Source organism: Nicotiana tomentosiformis, chromosome 6 (genome assembly GCF_000390325.3).
Source record: "Nicotiana tomentosiformis chromosome 6, ASM39032v3, whole genome shotgun sequence".
In the NCBI taxonomy this organism is placed as follows: Eukaryota; Viridiplantae; Streptophyta; class Magnoliopsida; order Solanales; family Solanaceae; genus Nicotiana; species Nicotiana tomentosiformis.
The window spans coordinates 44,692,289-44,705,277 of NC_090817.1; positions in this window are offsets into that span (position 1 = coordinate 44,692,289).

The following is a 12,989-nucleotide window of genomic DNA, read 5'->3' on the forward strand; positions in this document are numbered from 1 at the left end:
TGTCTAGGAGTTCTGCGGTCAAAGTTTGGTCGTGGCTTTAGGTAGTTTTGGTAGGCGGGTGGAGGTGAATGGTAATATGCAGGTTGGGCATTATAGGCATGTTAGATGGTGGCAGGGTATTGGTATTTTGGAGGTGATGCTTGATATGTGGGTGGAGGTGTTTGGTATGTAAGGGGATACTTAGGGCCCTGGGCCACCATTACGGCACCCACTTACTTCTTGTTTGAAATTCCCAGGGGATTGCAAGGCTTCGTTTGTGGCTTGCAGTGCCTCGAAATTAGTCACCATCCCGTTCTTGATTTCTTCTTATATCCTTTATCCTAACTTGATGATGTCTGAGAACTTGTGATTATCGATAACCATCAGCCTTTCATAGTACTGCGGATCTTGAGCTCTAACAAAGAACTTGTTCATCTGTTCTTCTTCAATTGGTGGCCTTACCTTGGCGGCCTCTGATCTCCAACGAGTAGCATACTCGCGGAAGATTTTTGTCGGCTTCTTCTTGAGGTTTTGAATGTAGAAAATGTCTACCACATTCTATGTATTGAACCTGAACCTATCCATGAAATCTGATGCCATGCTTACCCAATTTGCCCACTTCTTTGGATTCTGACTGATATACCAAAATAATGCATCTCCTGTAAGACTTCGCATGAACAGTTTCATGCGGATTTGTTCATTCTAACCCACTCCTACAAGCTTGTCACAGTAAGTTCTCTGATGTACCTTTGGATCGCCAGTGCCATCAAATATCTCAAACTTGTGAGGTTTGTAACCCTCTGGCAGTTCTACATCTGGATGGATACATAAATCTTCATAGTTTAACCTTCAACACCCTTCCCACCTTCAACCCTATGGAGTCTTCCTGTCAGTTTCTTAGTTCTTCTGCCATGTTTCGAATGAGCAGGTCCTTCTCGGTTAGCTCAGGTATGTATAGGGTTTGTTGTAGGGTATGGGGTAAGGTTTCCATGTAGATCGGGTTGCCTTGATGGATTCCTGGAACTTGGGTATATGGGTGATCATTGATTGAGGTTTGAGGGGGATCGGGGGTAGGTTGTGGTGCGTTTTGAGGAGTGTGATAAGTGGTGGTTTGTGGATATTGGGTCACGTGATGTTTTTGTTGTTGAGGGGTTTGCACTGGTGGTGGGTTAAGGTTTTGGGAAGGTGCGGGATTGTGATACTGATGCGGTGCACAAAGATTCAAAGCTATGGGTGGTGGATTCTGGTTTTGTGTATTTTGTGGTGGTGTTTGGTTCTGAGTGGTTGTGGTTTGCTGGTTGATGTCAGGAACATTTAGGGTAAGAGGGAGGTTTCCCAGATTTCGGACCTGCTCAAGCTCACCTTGCAACTCCAGGATTTTCTGCTCCAAATGTAAGACCAACTTATTTTGTCCCGGCGTGCTTCTTTCGTCCGAGGTTTCAACATTCTCTGCTATGGTAGCATTGTCTCTTCGGTCACTTAGATCATCCATCTTCCCTTTGCCTTTGCCTTTATTTTTCGAGTCACTAGGTGGACGATGAGGGGGAGGACCTCTGGATCGGGTGTGGTAAGTTGATGATGCCAGAATGCATGAGCCAACCTTGGGGAATGGGAATAATCAAAAGAAAGAGAAAAAAAGGTAACCAAGTCAGTAAGACGAAGTAAAAGAGTGCTTGCAATATTTAATCATCTATCACATAAGGTCATGCAATAATTTGCGTCCTAACTTTGGGGACCTCATTGTGCCCGAGGTAGGCCTAAGCGACACATAGACCTGGAGAAAATTCATGCCAATGTTTGCCTCATTTCATTAGTGCGAAAATAAGCTAAATCAATCTTTCACTATATCGACAATAATTATAAAGTCACTAATGGCATTAAGCCTTATTACATTGAAATCTAATCTAATCTAGAAAGCAGTAAATGACATTATCTCCTAGTCTACTTGGTCCTTGAAGGACCTTCTCCATGCTTGGCTCTCTTGACCCCATCAATCATATTCCCTAGATCGCGCATGTCCAGTAGCAAGTAAGCCTTTGCCAGCTTCCCTCCTTCATCATCGTCCATGCCTTGACAATCCCAAAGCCTCTTTCTCATCCTCCCTTCTAGTTCTATCAATCCTTGCTCCAGGTATTCTAACCTCTCTGTCGACTTATTGGCAATCTCTTTCCATTCCCTTATCACCTACATGTTCACTTTATGTTGTTCTGGATGCTTAGCTTCGGACTCGAACACCCTTTTGCGTAGCCTCTTATACTTCACTTGTGCCTCATCCACCTCATCTATGATCCTATCCTTCAGATTGACTCTTGGTTTGATGTCCCCAGCTATGTCGTCCTCCAACCATGAGAGATAGTAGTACATATGACCGGTGTGATACTTGTCTGGTTCAATACTGTCTTCTTCCATGATGATCTTTTGGTTCCACATGTGTTGCGCTTCGAACTTGAATGGGATGACATCCCCTTTGAAATCTGCCTTATACTGACCCGTGTTAGAAACCCGAGGTATGACTTATTTCCTTCCAGCTTGCCTCATTACCCTTATAGGAGCGTAAGGGTAGATGCCCGTAGTCCGATCAGTACTAAGTGAGTAGTTCATTTGGATATGATAATGAACTCACTACTAGGAAACCATTCAAACATCCAATGCACCTGCTCATCTGTTAGATTGCTGAAGAAACGCACCCAGCCTACATCATTTCCATGCTTTGCAAACCTGTCTGGAATGAACGTCATTTTATTTGGATGATGACTACCTATGTCATCATTCAGTGGCTTAGCAGAAGCTCCTGGCGATACTCACCCCTCTGAAAGTGTTCCAGCAGCCAAACTTGGAGCAAGAGATTACAACCCTCAAAGTGTCCAGACCCATGCTTGCACCGATCCAGAGCACGATACATCTCAACTAAGATAATCGGGATGATAGTGTACGTTTTCCCTTCGATACCCTCCATCAAAGTCCTGGCGATCATGGATAAGCGAGTATGAATTCTTCCCTTTTGCATCGGAAAGATCAACAAACCAAAGAAATAGACTATGAAAACATAAACCCGGTAGTGTACCAATCCCAAAGAGGTAATGGTTAGCTCCTCATGATAAAGGCGATATGATTTGCTCTGCCCATAACGCTCATAGAGAAATTCAAAGGGGATGTATGACTTCTTCAGACAGACCAGTTCATCATTCTTCTTAAAACCTAACATATTCAGAAAACCGCGTGGAGTGCGATTCTCTAGCACTAATAGTCTTGGAATATCCCATGGCAGCTTGGCGAAACCCCTTATTTCTTCTAGGATAGGAGTCATTTCTATATTTCCAAATCGAAAAACGGCTCTATTCTCATCCCAGAATATGGTAGCAGCCTCGATCAGTTCCCTGTTTGGTTGAATGTTCAGCAAAGATAGAAGGTTACCCAATACTCTCCTTACATGATTTCTGTTATAGGGTGCAAGGTCATTCTATCAGTCAATTAGCAAAGGCGGGATATTCTGGACCATACCAAACCTCAGGATTTCGTGCTTCATTTTCTGCAAACAAATAAAAGTTAGCCCTTTCCCCCTCCAGATTCGACTATTTACGCAATAATAATCAACATGTTGGCATGTTTTCTCCAATTAATGCACATAATATGATAGTGTCCTTTGGGATTATGAAAATCCCGTTGGACTTTGGACAAGGTTCATCTAAGTGGGTCGTTATGTCAATGACGTCTCAATCCGTACTAGGTTTAGCATGATGCATGTATATTTCAAATCGGAGTATGGTTTCTAGGAAGGTCTAGAGTGGTACTCTCAAGTGGACAACTTGAGAGGGAAAGGCACGGGACCATCGACTGCATCACTGATTGACTAGTCAACTGCAAATAAGCCTTTTCGGTTTAAAAGGGTATTTTTTAGGAAAGCGCGGACACTCATCAAGTGCTGCTATGTTGATAATAGGCATACATGGAGTATGATGTGGAGCATGCTTTATGCAAAAATAGTAATACGTTGCTAAATATATACATGATGAAAGTGCGTAAAAACAGTAAGTAATGCGATAAAGACGAACATGAGAAAGAAAAGAAAAAATGAAAAACAAAAGAGGGAAGTCAGTTTAACTTATGAAAAGGTGTAAGAACGTAATGAAGCAAATAGGGAAATAGGGATGGGAGAGACATGATACTGGAGCCCGAATAAATCTTTCGATGAGGAGTTTGAAGGGCCCGGAAGAGGAAGTCCTTGCCCTTCCCCCCCCCCTCTCCCCCAACACACACTCAAAACCAAAACAAAAGAGAAAAGATCAGCCAAAAGAACATCTAAGCGAGAAAGAAACAGTCTTAAACAAGATGAAGGAAACAGAGAGAGGACGTACATGTCATATCAATAAAGGGAAATAGGGAGGGGATGTTCATGTCTTAGCAACTTAAACAAATAAAGGGAAATAAGGGAGGGGATGTACATGTCATAGCAATTTAAACAAATAAAGAAAAATAAGGGAAGGGATGTACATATCATCAAGTAATCCACATAAGTCAACTTCGTTATGGTAAGAGCCTAAGTGTAAATCCCCAACAGAGTTTCCATGCTGTCACGCCCCGTTTTCTCGTGAAAGCGGGTTTTTACATGTGGCAACTCTTTTAAATGGGTATTAAAAAATAAGAGTCGTCACCTAATGATTTTTAAGGTGGGTTAGGGCACCTATTTGCAAATAATTCTATTTTAACTAGTCTATGTCACCAACGATCGGGTAAGGGCTCAAATTACCTCGAAGAGAAGGTATTAGGCACTCTTCAAGGTCTACAATTGTGGGTCCCGGTCAAAGTTTACACTATGTGGATTATAAATTATAATTGTCCTATGTGATCATATAAGCAAGGGAAGACAAAGAATTTAAAGGTTCTATTGTGAACAAGTGTAAGGAAAATCAGACAACAATTAAACTATATAGATAATCAGTACAAGTCTTTAGAGGTTACACAGTACAACTTAGTTAGTCTATATTTAATGACTAAGTATGAACAATAAACATATAAAAGGGGGGGTCCTAAGTTTTTTAGCCTAAAGGATCACCCCGTGCAACATAAATAATACTTCGCAACTCCCTTGAGTAGGGGTTGCTCATATTATTCAGTGGCCATAGACTATCATCTCCCGCTACCCGATTACTATGTTAAAGTTATTTATCTAAAGACGCTCTAATTCAATTCTAGGTCGTGTCCTATGAGTGCAATACCCGTCCCATGTCTATGATCTAGGAGGCTTTGGACCTACTATTAGGTGGTTCTAGACTCTACTTAGGATGCTCAAAAGTGATAAAACTAGTGTACATTCAAAACATATAGGACTTCACATAAAGACAGTAAAAGGCCCAAGTTAACCTCCACACATAAACAGCAAATGCACGTGGCAGATTAGGTAGTAGACAGTTATTAGAATTAAGATGCATTAGAGTCGTTAAGTCCTATAGACATGGTTTCTATGTGATTCTGATTTCCAGTATCGTACAAGCAGTACTGCAGCTTTAGACTAACGCATAGGCAGATTAAAGGCATTGCAGGTCCTATAGGCATGATCTCTAATTGTTTGCGTGATGAGATGGTACACTGCTTGAAAGCTCAGGATTAACAACGTTGATTTTTATAAACATATTGTCTAAGACGAATAACAGTATCCAATGGGCAGGATTTCTAACAGTTGACAATTGAAATTGATTTAATAATACCTTGTCCCTATAGGCATGCCATCTAAGTGTGGCAATACAATGAAGCAACAAAAGTAATTGATTAGTTGATTAAGATCCTATAGTCATAATATCTAGATAAGCAGTTTACTAAAAGCAATAAGAGCGATTGACCGATTTCTATAGGCATGGTATCTAGATTAACAAAGCATATGTTATTACATCCTATAGGCATGTTGTCTAAGTATGCACTGTAGTAAACATAGAAACAAGTATGGCAAATACTTGGACTAACATGCGTGAACGGTGTACAAGTGAAGTGTGTATGATCCTTATGGGAATGATTTCTATGAGTGTGTAGAATAGGAGCACGTCAAACGAATAGCAAACAAAGCAGTTAAATCCTATAGGCAAGTTTTCTACCCGTTCATGCGAGAATCAGAATACCCCAACCCCTTTCACTAATCTCCCCCATCATTTGTTTACAAATTATTACATGACCAAAGATAAAAGAAGAAACAGACTCAAATATTACAAAATCGAGATTATTACAGGCCCAACGAATAGAGTAGACTCAAGAAAGCTAACCCAGCACTGCATGTGCCTTAAATAGACTCTTTCACTTGAATAGCAGGCCTAGATCCAAACATTTCCCAAAACAGAAGAGTATGCAAATTTGCACAGCCCAAAGCCATACATGGACTCATATCCAGCCCAATAGTTACAATATTGACCAATTTACCAGTCTGTGGATTCATAAACAAATAGAAGAGAAAATTAAGTGACAGCAACAGCTCGAATATCAGCAGCAAAGAGAACAACCAAAAGACCCAAATCCTAGTGCGTCAGAGTTCACAGGAGCCTCAAATGAGCCCCGAGTAGTGCTCACACTAGGGAGGTCAATAGATAGGGTTCCGGTAGCCTTGGATTTCAGCCGGCCAAGAGCCAAGAGTGCAGAAAGTATAGAAGAATCATAGTTGAGAGAACAGTAGTGGTAACGGTAGTTAAGTAATGAATCGTTCAGCCTTAAAGGGGAATGGGAAAGGGGGGTTTATATAGTAGCAAAAGTAAACATACAAACAAGGAAAACATTCAATTAAACATAAAAAGGAAAGAATAGCATGCGAAATCGATTCAGAATCAATTTAGGAGAAATCAGGCGAACTCTAGTTCAAGATGGAGAACAAAAATAGTAACAGATCTCACTGAATCGGAGCCATATGGACTGGAGTGAGTGTATCCGTTTAGAAAATGAGTATAGTACAGAATCGAAGTTGAACGAACACCCAATGACTCAGCTTCCATAAATAATCGAGTACCAAATATTGTAACGTTGAGGAAATGGTAAGAACTATCTTGTGAGCAAAAAAGGAAATGGGATATGAAAGATTTTCCATGTGATATCAGATTAGGGCTGGGGTTTGAAATAAAGGCGACTAGGGTTTCTTAGAGAAAGGGGAGAGGATGAGAGGATTTAGGGGCGGCTGTATCAGGAGAATTGGCGTTAGGGTTTGGGCGAGGGTAATTAAAAATGGAGGAGTGGTTGTGGGTCATTGATCATTTGAGATCAACGGGCAGGATCAAAGGAGAAGTGAGGCGGGTCGAATGAACGGGTAGCCACCAAGTTGGATTAATGAGGGTTGTTTGGTTTGGGCTCTGGGAATTGGGGTAGGGATTTGGGGTGTTTGGGCCATTAATTTGGTCCAAAAATTGGCTTAGGATTGGGCTAGATTTTAAATACAAGAAATTAAGGGAAAATAATTTAATAAAATAGTTAAATAAATATCAAAAATATTATTTATGCAACTTAACATTTTTAAATAATAGATGAAGGTTATAAAAATATAAATAATTACTCGGATATTACTGGGTATGTTATTGTTGTTGTTGTAGATAAAGGTTATAAAAATATAAAAAATTATTTTGACCCTGAATAAAATGACGAAATACAATTAATTGTAAACAATATAGGCTATTATTGCAAAAATACGTAAATAGCTCAAAAAACAGATGTAAGTATATAAAATGAAGTAAAAATGTTATAAAGCATATATGTGGGTGTAAACAATAAATTTGGATGATTAAGTCATCACAAAATAATTTGAAGGAGTAATTAATAAATATTTAAATAATTTAAATGCAAGAAAATTAATTTTAAAGCCTTAAAAATTATGAAAAATTACATAAGTACTTATATGACTCTTGTAAATTGGTGATGATGCAGAAATGATATTTTGAAAGTATATATATGATATTTTTAAAAATATGAGGGCAAAATTGGGTATCAACAACAGTCTGCCCAGTGATTACACATCGCGATCGCGAAGAACAAATTCTTCAACACCCAAAATCCTTCTACGCGAACGCACACTCCATGTCGTGAACGGTGACCAATTTCCCTGACCTACGCGATCGTGGACAGCCTCACGCGACCACAATGAACAGCGTGTGGGAATCCTAGGCCTCCAATTCCTTCTTCGCGAATGCGTCACCACCCACGCGATCGCATAGAACAAAATCCCATCTTCCAAACCTTACCCTCCACGATCGCTCCTCGTGATCGCATAAGCGAAAACCAGAAGCATAGGCATCAGCAAACTTCAGCAACTCTCCTAAGTCAAATTTCAATTCGTGAACCATACGAAATCCACTCGAGGCCCCCGGGACCTCAACCAAACAAACCAACAAGTCCTAAAACATCATACGAACTCGCTTGAATCCTCAAATCACCTCAAACGACACTAAAACCACGAATCACATGTCGATTCAAGCCTAATGAACTTATGAACTTCTAACTTCCAAAAGTAATGCCGAAACATACCAAACCAACTCTGATTGACCTCAAATTTTGCACACAAGCCATAAATAGCACAACGGACCTATTCCAACTTCCAGAACCAAAATCTGAGCCTGATAACCACAAAGTCAACTCTCGGTCAAACTTCTTAACTCTCCAAAGTTTCATTTTTTCAACTTTCGTCAATTCAAGCCAAAATCAACTACGGACCTCCAAATCAACATCCTGACACACTCCTAACTCCAAAATAACCATAATGAGCTATCGAAACCATCAATACTCCATTCCGGAGTCATTTACACATAAGTCAACATCCGGTCAACTCTTTCAACTTAGGCTTCCAACCTTGGGACTAAATGTCCCAATTCATTCCGAAACATCCTCGAAACCAAATCAACCACCCCGGCAAGTCAGATAACTATAAACAAACACAGAATAAACAATAAATGGGGGAACGAGGCTACAATACTCAAAACGACCGATCGGGTCGTTACAACTGTATCCTTAAGGACAAGCAAAGGGGGGTCGTCATACTGATGCTCTCTGATGCGATCATATAAAGAAGACCGAGAAACCACGCAAGGAAGAAATCGATTGGGCTCTAAACATCCAATCAAACAAACTTGTTGGCCAAGGCCTGAACATCCATAGTTAGTGGCCTCTCTACTGTTAGCAGATATGCTAAACTGCCCAAGCTCTCTGCATTTCGACTCAAGGCATCGGCCACCACATTGGCCTTCCCAGGATGATATAGAATAGTGATATCATAGTCTTTAAGAAACTCTAACCACCTCTGCTGCCGCAAATTAAGATTTTTTGTTTGAACAGATGCTGGAGACTCCAGTGGTCGGTATAGACCTCAGAAGGGACACCGAACAAATAGTGCCTCCATATCTTCAATGCATGAACAATAGATGTCAATTCCAAATGGATCATTCTTCTCAGGGACCTTCAACTACCGAGACACGTAGGCAATCACCCTACTATTTTGCATCAACACCACGCCAAGCCCAATATGTAACGCATCACAATATACAGTATAAGACCCTGAACCCATAGGCAACACCAATACTAGGGTTGTAGTCAAAGCAGTCTTGAGCTTTTGAAAGCTCGCCTCACACTCCTCAGACCATTTGAAAGGAGCACCCTTTTGGGTCAATCTGGTCATAGGTGCAGTAATGGATGAGAAACCCTCTACGAAATGGCAATAATACCCGACCAAATAAGAAAACTTCGAATCTCAATAGCTGAAGACGGTCCGGGCCAATTCTGAATTGCTTCAACCTTCTCCGGATCTACCTCGATCCCCTCACTCGACACAACATGACCCTAAAATGCCACCAAATCAAGCCAGAATTCACACTTTGAAAATTTTGCATACAACTTCTTCTCTCTCAAGGTCTGGAGAATGATCCTTAGGTGCTGTTAATGATCTTCCCGACTACGGGAGTACACCAAGATGTCATCAATAAACACAATGACGATTGAATCAAGATATGGCTGGAATACTCTATTTATTAGGTGCATAAATGTTGCTGGGGCATTGGTCAGCGCAAATGATATGGCAAGGAACTCATAGTGACCATACCGAGTCCTAAAGACGGTCTTTGGAATATTCGAATCCCGAATCTTCAGCTGATGATACCCTGACCGCAAATTAATCTTCGAGAACACTCTGCCACCCTGTAGCAGATCAAACAAGTCATCAATACGTGGCAATGGATACCTATTCTTCACTGTAACCTTGTTCAACTGCGGATAATCAATACACATGTGCATAGAACCATTCTTCTTCTTCACAAACAAAACCGACGTACCCCAAGGCGGCATACTAGGCTGAATGAAATCCTTATCAAGAAACTCTTGCAACTACTCCTTTAACTCTTCAACTTTGCTAGGGCCATACGCAGTGGCGAAGCCACATGGTTATAAGGGTGGTCAGTTGACCACCCTTCGTTGAAAACTTGCACTATGTATATAGGTAAAATATTATGTTTTAGAGGTATATAACACACATTGAACACACTTTGTCGAGTTTTTTTCACTTCTTTCAAATTTGAATACCCTTTGGTAAATTCCTAGATTCGTCACTAGCCATACGATATAGTCGAATAGAAATGGGCTGAGTGCCCGGCAACAAGTCAATACCAAAATCAATATCCCTATCGGGCGGCATGACCGGAAAATCTGCTGGAAATACATCTGGGAAGTCTCTCACTACCAGAACTGACTCAACGATAAGAGTATCAGCATTGACATCTCTCACAAAGGCTAGATATGCATCACACCCTTCTCAACCATGCGCTGAGCCTTTAGAAATGACACAACCCTGCTAGGAACATAATCCAATGGACCCATCCACTCTAACCATGGTAAACCTGACATAGCCAATGTCACAGTCTTGGCGTGACAATCTAGAATAGCATGATAGGGTGACAACCAATCCATGTCCAAGATAACATCAAAGTCTATCATATTAAGTAACAATAGATCAACTCTGGTCTCAAAACCACCAATAACAACTAAACACGACCGATACACACAGTCCACAATAATAGAATCTCACATAGGCGTGTACACATAAATAGGAGAACTCAAGGAATCACGAGATATATCCAAATACAGAGTAAAGTAAGATGACACATATGCATAAGTGAATCCCGGATCAAATAAGACTGATGTATCTCAATGACAACCCGGAACTATACCTGTGATGACTGTGTCTGATGCGACTGCCTCCGTCCTAGCGGAAAAGTATAAAATCTGGCCTGGCCTTCCCTCTAGGGTGACCTTTACCCACCCATTACCCACCCCTAGCTGGCTGTGCAGGTGGAGCGGCAACTGGGGCAGTTACCATGGCTTGAGAAGTCTGTGGACCTGACTGAATCCGTGGAGCCTGAGTAGTCTGCGGAGGTGCACTCCTCCTGAGTTTGGGGTAGTCCCTCACCATATGACGGGTATCACCACACTCAAAGAAAGATCTCGGTAGGCGTGGCTGCTGGGACTGGCTTGAGCCTGGTCAGCTGGACTGACCGCTGAAGGCACCCCGTGCAGGAGGTGCACTAGAAAGTGGCTGAGCAAAATGTGCAACCTGAGACCTCGGAATAACTGGAGCACCAATAGAAGCTAGAAGTACTGAGTGAACTGGACGACTCACATAGCCTCTACCATGATGGCATGTAGCTGCAGCGTGACCACCACTAAATCCTCCAGTACCTCGAGGCCTTTTGGCTTCCCTATCCTCTCTCTCACGGTCCTGCATACCCTCCAACCTCTGTGCGATCTCTACCACCTGCTGATATGGGGTATCTGTCTCCAACTTTGAGCCATGCTGAACCTAATACAAGAGTTGAGCCCCTCGATGAATCGACAGACTCGCTCTATAACTGTAGAAACCAAAGTAGGTTCATGTCTGGACAAAACACTGAATCTGGCAGCATACTCTAACACTAACATTGTACCCTGGCATAGATGCTCAACCTCTGCACTCCATGCATCCCAAAGGGTCTGGGGAACAAACTCTCTTAAGAACATCTCTGAAAATTGAGTCCATGTAAGTGAAGCTGCATCGGCTGGGCTACCCTCCTCGTAAACCTGCCGCCACTAATATGCTACTCCTGACAGCTAGGGGTTTACATGGACCGGGTTGGTTCGATTTTTATCAAAATCAAATCAAACCAACTATATCGGGTTTTTAAATCTATAGATCAAACCAAACCAACAAAAGTTAAATTTTTCAATCTCGGTTTTCCTCGAAGTTTTTGGATTTTTTTCGATAAACTTATACTCCAAATATTTCTTTAGTACCTTTCTTTTGAGCCTTTGCTCACTCCTGAAAAATGTTGCACAAGATTTTTTATATTGCATTCTACATACGAATTATCACCAATAATGCTAAAAACTAGCAATGCAATAACAAATATAGCTTCCCCCACAAGAATGAAAAAGAACAGACAAAAGGGCAAAAGAAAAACTACCTTGTCAAAATAAGTTGTTGGAGGAGGTATGACACCGCCTGCCCCCCATGACTGGTTTAGAAATGAAAGCAGCTATCTGAGGCAAAAAAGTAAATTAATCAGTAATAAATTACCCTAAATGCAGAAACTGAGCAGTAGTGAGTTAAAGTTGACAAAAGTTACTGTTTCAGGCCCCTCTTTGAGGATAAGATCTTCTAGATTTTTAGCCAATCTGGTTAAGAACTCCTCCTCCGTCTCACCTGGCTGATACATTTCAACAAAAATAGTATCTTACACCCCATAAGAACAGGACAAACCTAAGAGCTAGCAAGAATAAGTAATAACCTGGAAGATGATAGTGCCAATAATGAGGGCAGCCAGTGTGCAGTACAAATGGAGCAGGAAGATCAAATGTATTCGAGATTTGCACAAAATTGACTCAATAAAAGTTTATGAGCCAGAGGGATCTGAAACAGAAAAAGCATTCAAGTCAATGAATGAATACTAATCAATTGAACTACTTAGAAAGCTAATTAATTGCAAACACATATATAGGCGCGCTAAAAGTAAATCTTTTTCGTCGCTCTACAATGA